Source organism: Aricia agestis, chromosome 9 (genome assembly GCF_905147365.1).
Source record: "Aricia agestis chromosome 9, ilAriAges1.1, whole genome shotgun sequence".
Taxonomy (NCBI): domain Eukaryota; kingdom Metazoa; phylum Arthropoda; class Insecta; order Lepidoptera; family Lycaenidae; genus Aricia; species Aricia agestis.
The window spans coordinates 15,515,942-15,529,456 of NC_056414.1; positions in this window are offsets into that span (position 1 = coordinate 15,515,942).

Consider the following 13,515-nt stretch of genomic DNA (forward strand, 5'->3'; position numbering starts at 1 on the left):
CGGAAAACCATGTCCATAGCCAAGTCATTTGCGCAGGAGATATTATAGTGCACGATACAATAAAAATGTCAGTGTTCGCGCTACCACAGGTGCACTCTTGCCCCTGCCACTCTGAGTCCAATGGAACGGGGAACCGCTACAATTGGAGAGAAGTAGGGACGTGAACGTTAGCGAGACCCCTAACGTTAATATAAGCTGCTACATTAGCAGATCTTGTGACTGGCCAGGATCGCCAGTCGGTGTTGGTGGGGGGCTTCCACCTTATTGGGTAGTTGGGAGGTGAATGGGGCATAGGATACTACTGTCACAGGAGAAGGGTCATGACAGCAGTAGCTAGAGCAGTTCGGGGTCGCATACCCGTAGTGACTCCTACAGTACCGGACAGATGGCTGAAGGAAGCACCCTCTGAACTAACGTGAGGAACGACACCATCGCGAGAGATCTGCGCGTGGAGAGCGTTGAGGCGTTCGTAGCGCAACTCTCCAAGAGTCTTTTCGCGCGAGCGGACGCCTCGCGCCTACCTGAGTTGGCCAACCTGGCGCCGAGGCATGCACGGCCGCCGGAAAGCCACCGACTCCCCCGAGACGCCGTCCCAGAGGACACCGCGGAACATCCGCCCCCCAATCACTGAAGAGGAGGAGATTGCGCCGCGGCACTTAGCCGCGGCGCCCACTATCACCATGGGATTGTCTCCCCCCTCCTATCCCTGCGCCGGCAATTTACATGCCGGCGTATATTTTTCTTTTCCGCCTGGGGCCTGACGGACGCGGCAGCCCTATTGTCGTAACCGTCGACCCCACGGCGTAACTTCCCCCCGTCCGCTAAAAAAAAAAAAGGCCGGGTTCGACATCTCCCTTCCTAGCCACTTCCCCCCGTCCGCCAATAATAAAAAAGGCCGGGGATGGAAGTACTCCCCCTTATTTATTTCCCAGGTCGCTTTGGTCCGCAGGCGTGGTAGTAGTGGTGTGTGCGGGAGTGGACCCATACACGTTCCCTTGGTCCCGGCCGGAGCCCGCACGCACCACCTGGTTAACCTGCTGCGTCTGATGATAGATTGTGGCCTGGTCAGGCGTGTAATCGGTCTTTTCCTGGTTTTCCCCGCGTTCTGTCGCGGGGGTTTTCCCTTAAAATGGTATTTACAAAATGGTATTTTCCAATGCAGAGGGGTATAGCCCCTGGACATGGTTTCCCACCCGGGGCCCCTTCGCGGGCCCTGGCGTGTGGGTAGTTGCGAGTGAGGGTAGTGGGGGTAGTGGGGATAGTAGCGGGGCTCGATAGTGTATAAAAGGCGGTGTTTTGGCCGGTGGCGGCACTTAACGGACGTTGTTCGTAGAGTCCACATCCTGAGGATGCTCCGGTGTTGGGGCGAAACGCGCGTCGAGGTTTTCAACCTGCATGGTGGTGAGGGGCCTTGCACGGATTTGCCAACATTATTGCTTGTGTGGTGGTGGTGTTTGCAAGTTCTTGCATGCGAGTGTACGCATAGGCAGTGTGGGAGGAGGGAGGTGCTGTACGCATGCCTATGCGTACACTCACTAATTTACTTAAAGGTGGAAGTTGTTTTCGCGGAATATTGCTAAAAATAATAACAAACTAAATTTAAACTATGGATTTCCGCAAAGTAACGCCTGATTCCATTAACTATTTAAAATCATAATGTCAATGTTTTATCTGAACTAAAAATCATTTTCTTAAAGCTAGGTACTTATAAGCGAGATGTAATCGTAACCGTTGCATACACTGTGACAAAAAAAAATACGTAGGTACCTGAATAAAAATTGACCAAAATAATGTTCATGTACAGTAGAACTCCAATTATCCGAATTAATGGGGACCGGGGCCCATTCGGATAATCAAATATTCGGATAATCGGATTTTTAAAAAAAAATTGCCATTGGAGAGAATAAAAGCTACGTTTTGATATTGCACTATTTTTTTATTGAATTAAATGAAAGAAACATGAAATTTTCACATTAAATAAAATGTACTTATGTAGAAGTTTAGAAATAAAAATCATTGTTTTTTAAACATCTCTGTTAATGTAAGCTGTTTTGCGGTCTTCAACCGAATTCGGGCAGCCAGGTCACGCATTCGCTTGACGGCGAGCAGTTGCAAGTGGTCACACTCGGGCTGACGCGTGATTCGGATAATCGGCGATCCGGATAGTCGGAGTTCGGATAATTGGAGTTCTACTGTACCTAAGTTAACCAGTGATAGGCAAGTCCGGGCGCCGGACTAGCCAGGGGCCGGATTAGCGAGGGTCTACTGTATTGGATTATTTGAGCATGTTCAATGGCCATAGCGTCATTGGAACTTTATAATACGTAATACCAGGTATTAGTTACTACTCGAGTTCTACTATTTTAATGTTTAATCTAGCCTGTTTCTTATATAACAGTATTCTCATTATATAAAAAACCAGTGATTCTGTAGTTTGTCGAATTAATGTACTAGAAAACTGAGTAAAAAACCCTAAATGTTAAGAGAGATATTTGCATTTGAATCAGAAGTATTACAGAATTATTGTGATAGTTTAAAATAGAGTTTTCAATTGACTAGCTCGCCGACGTCGGTGTATTTTCTTTCAATTGGCTCTAGATTGATATCAACGTAATTTGTAGCGAGCGACTCGCTCTTGATACACTCTGTAAGGTATCTACTATCTAGTCTAAATCGAAGTTCAATAGTTAATTTTAAAAGCGACTCCGATAGAATATACTTTGAAAATTAATAATAGTTCTCTGAAACATAGCTATACAGGGTGTAACAAAAATAAGTGATAATACTTTAGGGTGTGTACGTGTTCCTTATAGAGAGTTCACTGTGAAAGTAGCAGCGCTGAAAGACCAAACTTTTTTTTCACTTTTGTATGGGAAAACTCGTGACGCTCGGGCCCTTGCCCATACAAAAGTGAAAAAATTTTTTCGTCTTTCAGCGCTGCTACTTTTACAGTGAACTCTCTACAAGGAACACGTACACACCCTAAAGTATTATCACTTATTTTTGTTACACACTGTATATAAATGCTAAACATTTCATCATTTTTGATTAAAATGATATTGTTTTATTTTAAGTGATTGTAAAGATACTAAAAAGCTTATATTATAATTCAAGATCCACAGAAAGCGGTAAATCAATTACAAAAGTTCATAATATTAAATGTTAATGTAAATATAAATTGAATATTGTAAATAGGCTTGTTTGGACCATAGAAGTAGTACTAGTTTTTCAAGATAATCTATGAAATATAGAATACTATGCGTCGTAGTTTGTAGCATCGTTGCGTCGTAAAATGCAGCACGACGCGTCGTAGCTCTGGCGTAGAATACTGCGCGTCGTAGCAATTACGTAGAATGCTACGCGTCGTAGCTCTGGCGTAGAATACTGCGCGACGTAGCAATTACGTAGAATGCTACGCGTCGTAGCACTTACGTAGAATACTACGCGTCGTAGCACTTACGTAGAATACTACGCGTCGTAGCACTTACGTAGAATACTACGCGTCGTAGCACTTACGTAGAATACTACGCGTCGTAGCACTTACGTAGAATGCTACGCGTCGTAGCTCTCACGTAGAATGCTACGCATCGTAGCTCTGGCGTAATAAAGTTACAAACTTGTAGTATTGCAACATGTATACCAAGCAATAGTTTCTCCGTCATGGCAATAAATGTGCCACAGTAATTAACAGCTGATGTATACTGTACAGCGTTATTGTGCTGTGGAATTTGCTAACATTCTCTGGCAGAGTCTATTCATATTAAGACGGCAGGGAGTCGCGTTTAGATATGCTTAATGACTTATGATATTATGATCATAGCTTCAGTTTAATTTGTTTTTATTTAATAGTAAATCATCAGTGTTAATTATTAATTTAAAATTTTTCAACTTGAAATACACATTAAGGGTCAGTTCATATTATCGAAACTAGACGAACGGTACAAAAAAAGTATTTTAAAATTCCCGTTGCTTTTGTGCATCGTTGTGTCCTACCGTTTCGTCTAGTTTCGGTGTGACCGAGCCCTAAGTGGCGCACTATATTTAAGGCGACGCATGGAACAGTATTTCGAATTTCCTCGGCAGTTAATATTATTCAAACTTCGAATTCTCACAGAACTCGCAGCACTAATAGTGCGGTAGTAAAACGGACATTAAGCGAACACCGTAAATATTTCACAATATTAAGTTTACAATTCCCCGGGGTCCGGAGGAGCGCAATCACCTTACGTAATAAAAGTGGGAAGTTTTTTACGATTCCAGTATCGGCTGGCAGAGCGCCAGTGCGACGCGATTTAGGACTATAACAGAATCGATATTAGCCTTTCCAAATTCAAATTCCTTTAATAAAAACATCTAGATCTAACGTCGAATGGAATGGCTTATAAATTTGCGATCTTCGCGCGCACGACTGCATTCGCAGTCGGAATGTATTCGATTCGAATACTGCTAGTATTATGCAACCGCAATCCTTAGTCATTTTGTTAATATGTACCTCTGCTACACCTCAAACCAAATTTATGACCGCACTTAACGATTGATTATTTAACTTCATACATTTTTATCAAACTCCTCATTAGGTCGCAGGTAAGTTATCACAAAATATATCATTTTCTTAATTCAATTCTATACTCTGTGTGCGGCCATACGTACTCTAGTTTGGGTTGAAGTGAACAGAACACGTGAGTGGCTACCGAAAGGATATAAGATAATTTTGGCCGAAAATCCGTCCGTGGGTTAATGCATTAAGCAGGCATTAAAAATAGTATTAATTTTCCACATGGAATATGCTAAAACTACATTTTTACATAATATAACATATTTTATAAAACATAAAATATATTATTGGCTGCTTAAATCATTCAAAATACAATCTAAAATATAATCACAATAGTCATTTTCATCGGAACACATAGTATTTGGGTCACTATAACAACCCCCTCATCTGTGTTACGGGCGCTGAAGCGAATAGATGAAAGGGTGACCAAACCTGCCCTTTATATCCGTACTAATAAAATGTGAAGGTTTGAATATGTGTGTATTCACGCCAAAATATTGCTTGGCTTAGATAAAATTCGGTAAAAACATAATGTAGACCTAGAAAGGAAAGAAATAGTTTTGACAGAATAAAGCTAAGCTTTTTGTGTGATATAGATACTAGACGAAGCCCGCAACTCCGCAACAACGCAGAAACCGTACATTTTTCCACTCTATACCACATTTAAGAAAAATCGGTTGAGCGATTTGGTCGTGAAGAGGTAACAAACAGATAGACAGACAAACAGACATACAATTTCAAATTTATAATATTAGTATAGAGGTATGGATTGTATTGCCTGTGATGGAGTTGCATGTTGATCATTAGCTTTGTCCACACTGTGCCTTTTTCTGTTCGTCAAGGGCATGCGTCAAAGCGCAGTCAACATCGCACTCAAGGCATGCCCGCGACGCTATGATACTTTTCTTTCCAACGCGAGTGGATTATGACGCATTCAATTATTGAATATGCCAAACGAAAGTTGAATAAAAAGATGATGACGAAAATTGAAGATGAAATTGCATAGTGTGGACATAGCTAGAACATTAAATTATTTTGGTAATTTAATTTTAATATTCTATTAAAACTAAACTCATGGCCACCGTTAACAAAATCGGGAATTCACATTACAGGTGTCAAGCTTTTCGTGTCTATGTGAGACCCTCGCAAATCCTCCGAAACAGTACTCCTATCAAGTAGCGCGAAATTTGGAGGCACGTGCATTCTAAAAACGCCCTTATTATTATAATAATATCGTATAGTTTGGGAGGAACGGATAGTTTATTATCTTTTGGGAATTTTGCCTTTGTAAAACAGATGGTGGGGTGTATACTGTATAGTATTATTATTAAAACGTGTAATGGGTGTTATTCGAGTAGAAGCGATGAGTGAAACGTGAGAAATTTTCACGAGACTTAGGCTGGTATAAATAGTCAGTACTTAAGATGCGACCCAGTCTCAAGACGCGGTTCGGCTCTGTGATTGGTCCAAATTTTGACAGCCATCCAATGTCCAAAACCATCGAACCGTGTCTTGAGACCGAGATGCATATTGAGTACTGACTATTTATACCAGCCTAAGTCCTAACCACTACTTTCGCTCTTTCAAATAATTGAAGGCGTAAGTGAATGAAGCGGGAAATTAACAATTTGATAATTTCCGTTTCTTTGCACAAATGGCGGCTTTAAATGGGAAAGTGATTTGAAATCAAAAAAATCGGCCAAGTGCGAGTCGGACTCGCGCACGAAGGGCTCCGTATCGTTATAGAGCGAAAGTTGGGAAAAATATATATTTTTTGGTAAGTATGGGATTATTTAACTATTTATTTTATTTTTATTTTGTAATATAATATTAAAGTACGTATAAAATTGAGGTGTTTGTGAAAATTTCAAGTGTGTACATGTTGCCATTATGGATTACGATCCAAAAAGGCCAAAAAAATTACGTTTGTTGTATGGGAGCCCCCCTTAAATATTAATTTTTATTTTGTTTTCAGTATTAGTTACTATAGCGGCACCAGAAATACATAATCTGTAAAAATTTCAGAAGGATAGCTTTAGCGGTTCTTAAGATACAGCCTGGACACAGACAGACAGACGAACAGACATCGAAGGCTCAGAGTAATAGGGTCCCGTTTTTACCTTTTGGGTACGAAACCTTAAAAATGCGGTTTTTATGCACAGTCGTCTGACGATGAAGTAGGTAAGTTCTTGTAACTTTGTTCAAATAATAAGGGAAAAATGAGTTAAGTAGCCCTTATGTTTTAAAATGTTAGTGATCCACTTCATCTCCTTACGTTTTCAATTTACACTAGAGATCGCCCAATGGTCGAAATTCGACCTTACATGCAACGACATTAGGACTACTGTCTATATTTTGTAAAAAATATTGACTTTATCATATTTTTTTCAATTCTTGTCTCTGGGACTCAGCTGATCTCAGACAGGCCGTTTAAGCAATGTCTAATAGTTAAAATTAAATTAAAAAAACAATAATCCATTTTCAATTTGTCAACTTGTTATCAACAGACTTCAACCATAAATAAAAGAGTATAATTCGTATGTATAGGCTTGTCACTCAAAAATCAGTCATTTTTCCTAGTAGTAGTATCGTAGTGTGTGTAACGTTTTATTTGTTAAAAATATATATGATAAAAGCATCATTTTAAAATAATATTGGCTCGATGCACTCCTTCTCCATATAAACTATAACTGTGCGAAATTTCATGCACCTACGTTTCCCCATTTTTCGTCAAAAGGGTTATAAAGTTTTTCTCTCACGTATAAATATATAGATTATATTACAATACACAATAGTACAGTTTACAATGTACTATCAGAGAAGTTGATTCCTATGCAAATCGGGGACCTAAGTAGTTTGGTCGCGTTACGTCAAACCCAGCTGACGGATCACAATTAACATTGAATTGACATATTCGACCAAATAACGTTGGTCTGTCAATTGCATAGGAATCAACTTCCTCGATGATACAATAGATTTACCATAAGTATAAGAAATGTGCTAAAAGCAAAGCTATTTTATTTCAATATTTTGAACAACGCATATAACTCGAGCAACCTTCTTTGCTTCCTTACGTTTATTTACATCATTAACAACATAATATTATAATGTTTGATCAAATCATCGGTGAGCGTATTTAATGTAATGTTTGATGAAATCATCGATAAACGTAGTATTTCGTAGGTACCAGGCAAGCAGCGACAGTGTTGACACAGCAACTGGGGCGGAACGGGACGCTGGCAAATTGAAAGGAAACACTACGCGCTTGTAATAGCATTAATGTTCTATTACGTTATGTTTGCCTGGTATGCAAGACTTTAACCAGCACTAAGGAAAAATAAAAGTAATTAATTACGTGGCTGTACATCGTGTGAATAAAGTTAAAAAAATGGTTAATTTAAAAATTTGTCTCACGACATCTACGCGTCACGTTGCAGTGGGAAGTGACCCGAGCTATACTCATAAAGTTTCCTTTTGAATCGCTGGATCTGCTATCTCTTTAAAAATACAATAGCATATTATACTGACAGACAGCAAGAAATTACTTTTTTAAACTTTTTAGTGACGACTTAAAAAACGACCTTAATTAACTATTCTTGAAAGCGCCTTTGGTATCACAACAACAAATCGTGTTACGATTAAAGCAAATATTATGATACCTTCACACTATACATATTGTTTAAGGTTATGGCGCGAAGACACACAGAACTGAACTCAACAGTGGAGCGCGGGAAATGAGAAAAGTTGGAAACAAGGTGCGCAATTATTTATTGCATGACCTTTGACGCTATTTAGATTTAACCCTGCTTAGACGTAGAGCAGACACTTCAGTAAGACTATGTACAGTAAATAGGCCAATTTGTTGTCTAGTCCGAATAAGGTAATAGACATAAAATGTGCATATGTACCTATTTTATATGTAACCTTTTTCAGTTTTTTTATAAAATATATCTATCACTAAATCCCGCACCTTTTGATAGCGTTTTACAAATTATAGGTACATAGCAATATTGTTTTATTATTATGTGGAAAAAATAAAAATATAACAATTGAATTAAAGTGCGAATTCTGCGAAATGGTGTTTTCGTAAGCCCTAGTTTTTCGTCGAAACTATTACTTTTTCGAATCAGTAACAACATTGTTCAAATAATATTTAAGCGTATATATTTTTTTTTTGTATTTCAACCAAATAATGTTATAAACTTTGAAACATGTACTAATTGTGTACTCAGGAGAACTGTAACTATAGGTACAACATATTAAATAATAATAATCTTTTATTGACTACTTGGAAAGCGATATTCAAGATACAATTAGTATCAATGTTCCTGGGGTTTCATCAAATTCAAAAAAGTCCGAATTTCGCCCCTAGTAGAAAAAAACTTGAGAGATGGCAAGGGACACCCGAATGGAACGAAGTTGTTTCTTATATTCAAAAAACCTGTGTACATAATATTATATACTCAAAAATATTTAAAAAACGCTATCTATTGACGCCCAGGAATTTTAACAACGCGTCGCTGTTTATTAAAAAAACGCCATTTAGTTATCGCACATGAATACTTCCTAACAATGTCCTCTGCCCCTAACATGCAGGTACTAATAAAAAAGTGTCGTTGTCAAATCAAGGTCAAATAATATCGTTCAGTCTTTAGATTTACGCCGAACGCGCGATATGGAACTTCGTTCCAATAACAATTTTGTGAAGCAAAAGCCTAAAGTAATAAATTAATAAGGCTGTAAATTGTAATATTATACTAAGCTGGTAAAGAAACTTATATATTAAATAGTAATGCAAAATTGTAAGAATAACATAAATTATTTAGGCTGCTCATACTGACTCGTCTCTTCTACGCCCTCGGCCCGCGCCCTGAGGATGCGCCGCAAACTTTTTCAATATTCGTATACACAGGCGGAATTGCTTGTTTCCACTAGTTTTGTGTCGAATTTACTGAACTTGTATTGAAAAATATGAACGAGCCGGCCCCGGGGGAAAGTTTTAGTTTACATTTGTTTGTGTGGTTCGTTTGACTTGAGAACACTTTTACCTTTTATGACAGCGACTGTTGGATATTTTGACAGTATAAGTAGATGTATTTTTATAGGCGTAGTTTACTTGCATATGTGTGAGTGACGCTCTAGTTACAGGCGATGAATAAGCATCTTACCTGCAATTGACACTTTTACTTTTTATTACAGTGACTGTTGGATATTTCGTAAATGACAGGAAATGTATTTATTTTCAGAAATCATTTTGAAAGCGTAGTTTACTTTTATGTGTGCGCAATGTGACTGACTAAGCATCGCCTGTAAATTGTAAACACGGTGTGATTTCACCACTTTACAGTCGATGCTTAGTCAGATCGACCGTTTTGTGATTCGTAAATGTCTTCTTCTTAATTTTGTAAAGGCGGATAATATTTATGGTCTGAAATCTAAAGAATAGATATAGCTACATCTAAACCTTTAAGTACTTTGTTACAAGTTATTTCTCATTCACCGTTTACTTGTTGGCATAATAATTTATGTGTACTCGTGATTGACCTTTACGATCTTTGTAGCACAAAATACATAGTATACATTATTTATATTTCAACCCTTTTAAGCCGCTCGTAAGCGATTGTTCCAGAACAAGATGGCGGGATTACCGTGTTCCATTACACGCGTAATTGCTGATCCTAAAAGCCGAAATACAATTTATTATTTCATGTCGCTGCTATTTTTTGCGGCTCAATTCATTTCGATGATTCAGTACGCTCGCTGATTTAATTAAATGTGATACGAATTTAAAGCTCTGGTGTCTTTAATGAGATTTGAACACGTTTGAAGCATCCATACTAATATTATACATACGAAGGTATGTCTGTCTGTCCGTCTGTAACCTCTTCACCCAAACCGGTGAACCGATTTTGCTGAAATTTGGTATGGAGATACCATGAATCCCGGGAAAGAATTTAGGATACTTTTTGTTCCGGAAAAATGTACGGTTCTCACATCATAAATGAATTTTGTCGCAAAGGAGCTGCGGGCGATACTCGGTCAGTTATAAATAAAACACTTATCAGCCAAGTGGGAGTCGCAGGTTCACTTGAATGTTCAAGTGATAATAAAGGAAGCAGAACATAGTCACAATAGACATAGTGAGACACGATTTAAAGTACTTTGAATTATGGTGGTGTGTATTGTTTCATTTAATTTTAACATTTCGGCTACACTTCAGCAGCAACTTAACAAAAATATTAACACATCAAATAAATGTATAATCAAAGAAAATCGATACGTAGCTAGATGGCGGATCAACGTCATTTAGCCCTCTCCACACTATGCACTTTCATCTTCAATTTTCGTCATCTTCTTTCATTCAACTTTAATTTTGGTGCATTCAATAATTGAATGCGTCAACGACCGCAACGCCAACATTGTCATTTTTGTTAATGTTCAGTAATTGTAATGTCGGTAAGATTATTGTAACATGTGCGACGAGAACATTTAACTGGTATGAAATATGTGCGGCTTATTTGGTCATAAGAAATTCCAAAAAAAAGAACCAAGCGAAAGTTTTGGATACGGTTAGAGCGTATGCGTCACTGACATGCTTCACATCCGCTGTTGACTGCGCTATAACGCATGCCCTTGATGAATAAAAAAGGCACAGTGTGGACATAGCTATTAGGTCGGATCACAGCGCGACCAAATTACTTAGTTATGCCATAATTATGCCTATGATCGAAACGAAAGTTAAATGAAAGAAGATGATGAAAATTGAAGAAGAAAACGCATAGTGTGGACATAGCTAATGCTCTCTCTCTGTCATGCGGCTTTCTCAATTTGTCAGATAAAGTCAGCAGATATTTGGTTTGTGTTAAATGTTATTATGAAAAGTCGTCCGTTTAGCATCGTCAGTCGTCACAATAATATAAAGTCTAGAACATTAATCCTCATAAACTCCGGCTGTAGGAACAAAAGTTGAAAAGGCACTCAGTCCGCTCACAGCATAATCCATTTACGCATCTATTTCTGTACTATTTTGTTGAGCCTAATGAATAGAATCATCCATTATATTTTTTAACGAAAAGGTTTTTAATTTTTCATAAAATTCGTACATAAGGCTGTTAAAATAAGAAGGTAATGAGAATTTTAATCACGGTATAAACATTTATTAGTTCTGGCTTCAGTACTAATAACTATTTTGTCATAAAGGTCATACGTGAGAAATTGAGAATACTCCGCTACAAATGAAAAAAAAACTCAAATATAAGAGGGTAAGGCTTCTTACAGACAAACGGCGGTGTCGGCGACACGTGTCGGCGGCAGTCGACAGCACGTGTCAGCGGCAGTCGACGGCAGCCGACGGCAGCCATTGACAGTTTATGATGCTTGCAGGGGGCCTACCACGACCTTTCATAAAACTATAATTTTTCCCGAACACTTTGTTGTAAGATTACAATATTTCGGTTGTAGACTCTTACCTTTACGCAGTTCGTCACAACTAATAAACTGTGATAAACTGATAAACTGTCGACGGCTGCCGTCGACTGCCGCTGCCGCTTTTGTACAACACAGATACATGTCTACAGAAAATCTTATTATCAATAGTAATTAATCACAACATTATATTATACAATTATTACTTTTACTTTTCAACACCCACTTGCTACTAGACAGTTTTATTCCCGATTTATTTAACCCAGAATTGTAGTCCTTAGTACTGTTTTCTATTACAATTGTATTCATAATCATAGATATAAATTATATAATCTAAACGGTCGCTTATTTATGTGTCCGCGGTATAATTGGGGTCCTGGTGATCTGTAACACAGGCTACTGCCTAATTCAGACACCAGCTCCTCACTTTCTAATGTAATGCAGCATAATTTGTTAATTAGCCGTTAAATTAGATTGTTGAGAGAAAATAAAGATTTATTATTATATATGCAAATTTTTTTAAAATATCTTAGGTCACACTCTTGTGTAAACACCTGATTTGAATCGTCTTTAATTATGAAAGTAGTTTCATTCAACATATTATATAAGTATAAAATCATAGTTCTCCCTCCATTAAAATCATAGTGTCACACATTCACATCACTATATCAAAATAAACAATAAAACTATAGAGTTAGACCATAGTACTATTCAAATTTTGGGGTAGATCTATTAGGAAGCAATGCACATTTCCACTTTCCGTGATTGTATCATAAATAAATCAGAATATTTCTAGGAATACATCATAAATGTGTAATATCATACTGCACGGGGCCGGAAGGCCGCCTCTTCACAATTTCCGGTTCCGCGAGTGCCTCTTGGCCTCCTTACACGATACGACATTAGCAGCGAAATGCGCTAGTTTTATACACCAGATATGATTTATTTGTTGTTGCAATTGTTTTAAGATGTCTTGTTTCTAGTAACTTACATGAAGAATTTATACGTGGGTGAGCCATGCTTCGGCACGAATGGGCCGGCTCGACCGGAGAAATACCACGTTCTCGCAGAAAACCCGCGTGAAACAGCGCTTGCGCTGTGTTTCGCCGAGTGAGTGAGTTTACCGGAGGCCCAATTCCCTTCCCTACCCTCCGCTATTTCCTTCCCTTCCCTACCCTCCCCTATTACCCTATTCCCTCTTAAAAGGCCGGCAACGCACCTGCAGCTCTTTTGATGCTGCGTGTGTCCATGGGCGACGGAAGTTGCTTTCCATCACGTGACCCGTTTGCACGTTTGCCCCCTTATTTCATAAAAAAAAGAACAAATAATTTATGGCCAGTTTCTGAAAAAGGTTTTTGTGATGGAAGTTTTTTTTCCACAGTTTGTAGATAACTATTCTAAAAGAGTCTAGCGCTAGTCAGTAGCTCATAAACTGGACTTTAATATCAGAACTCTAGTCTTATCTATGTAAATAGCAATAAACTTTTTACGAGATCAGAGAACTCAGAGCTACCACACAATATTCGTGCTAAAAT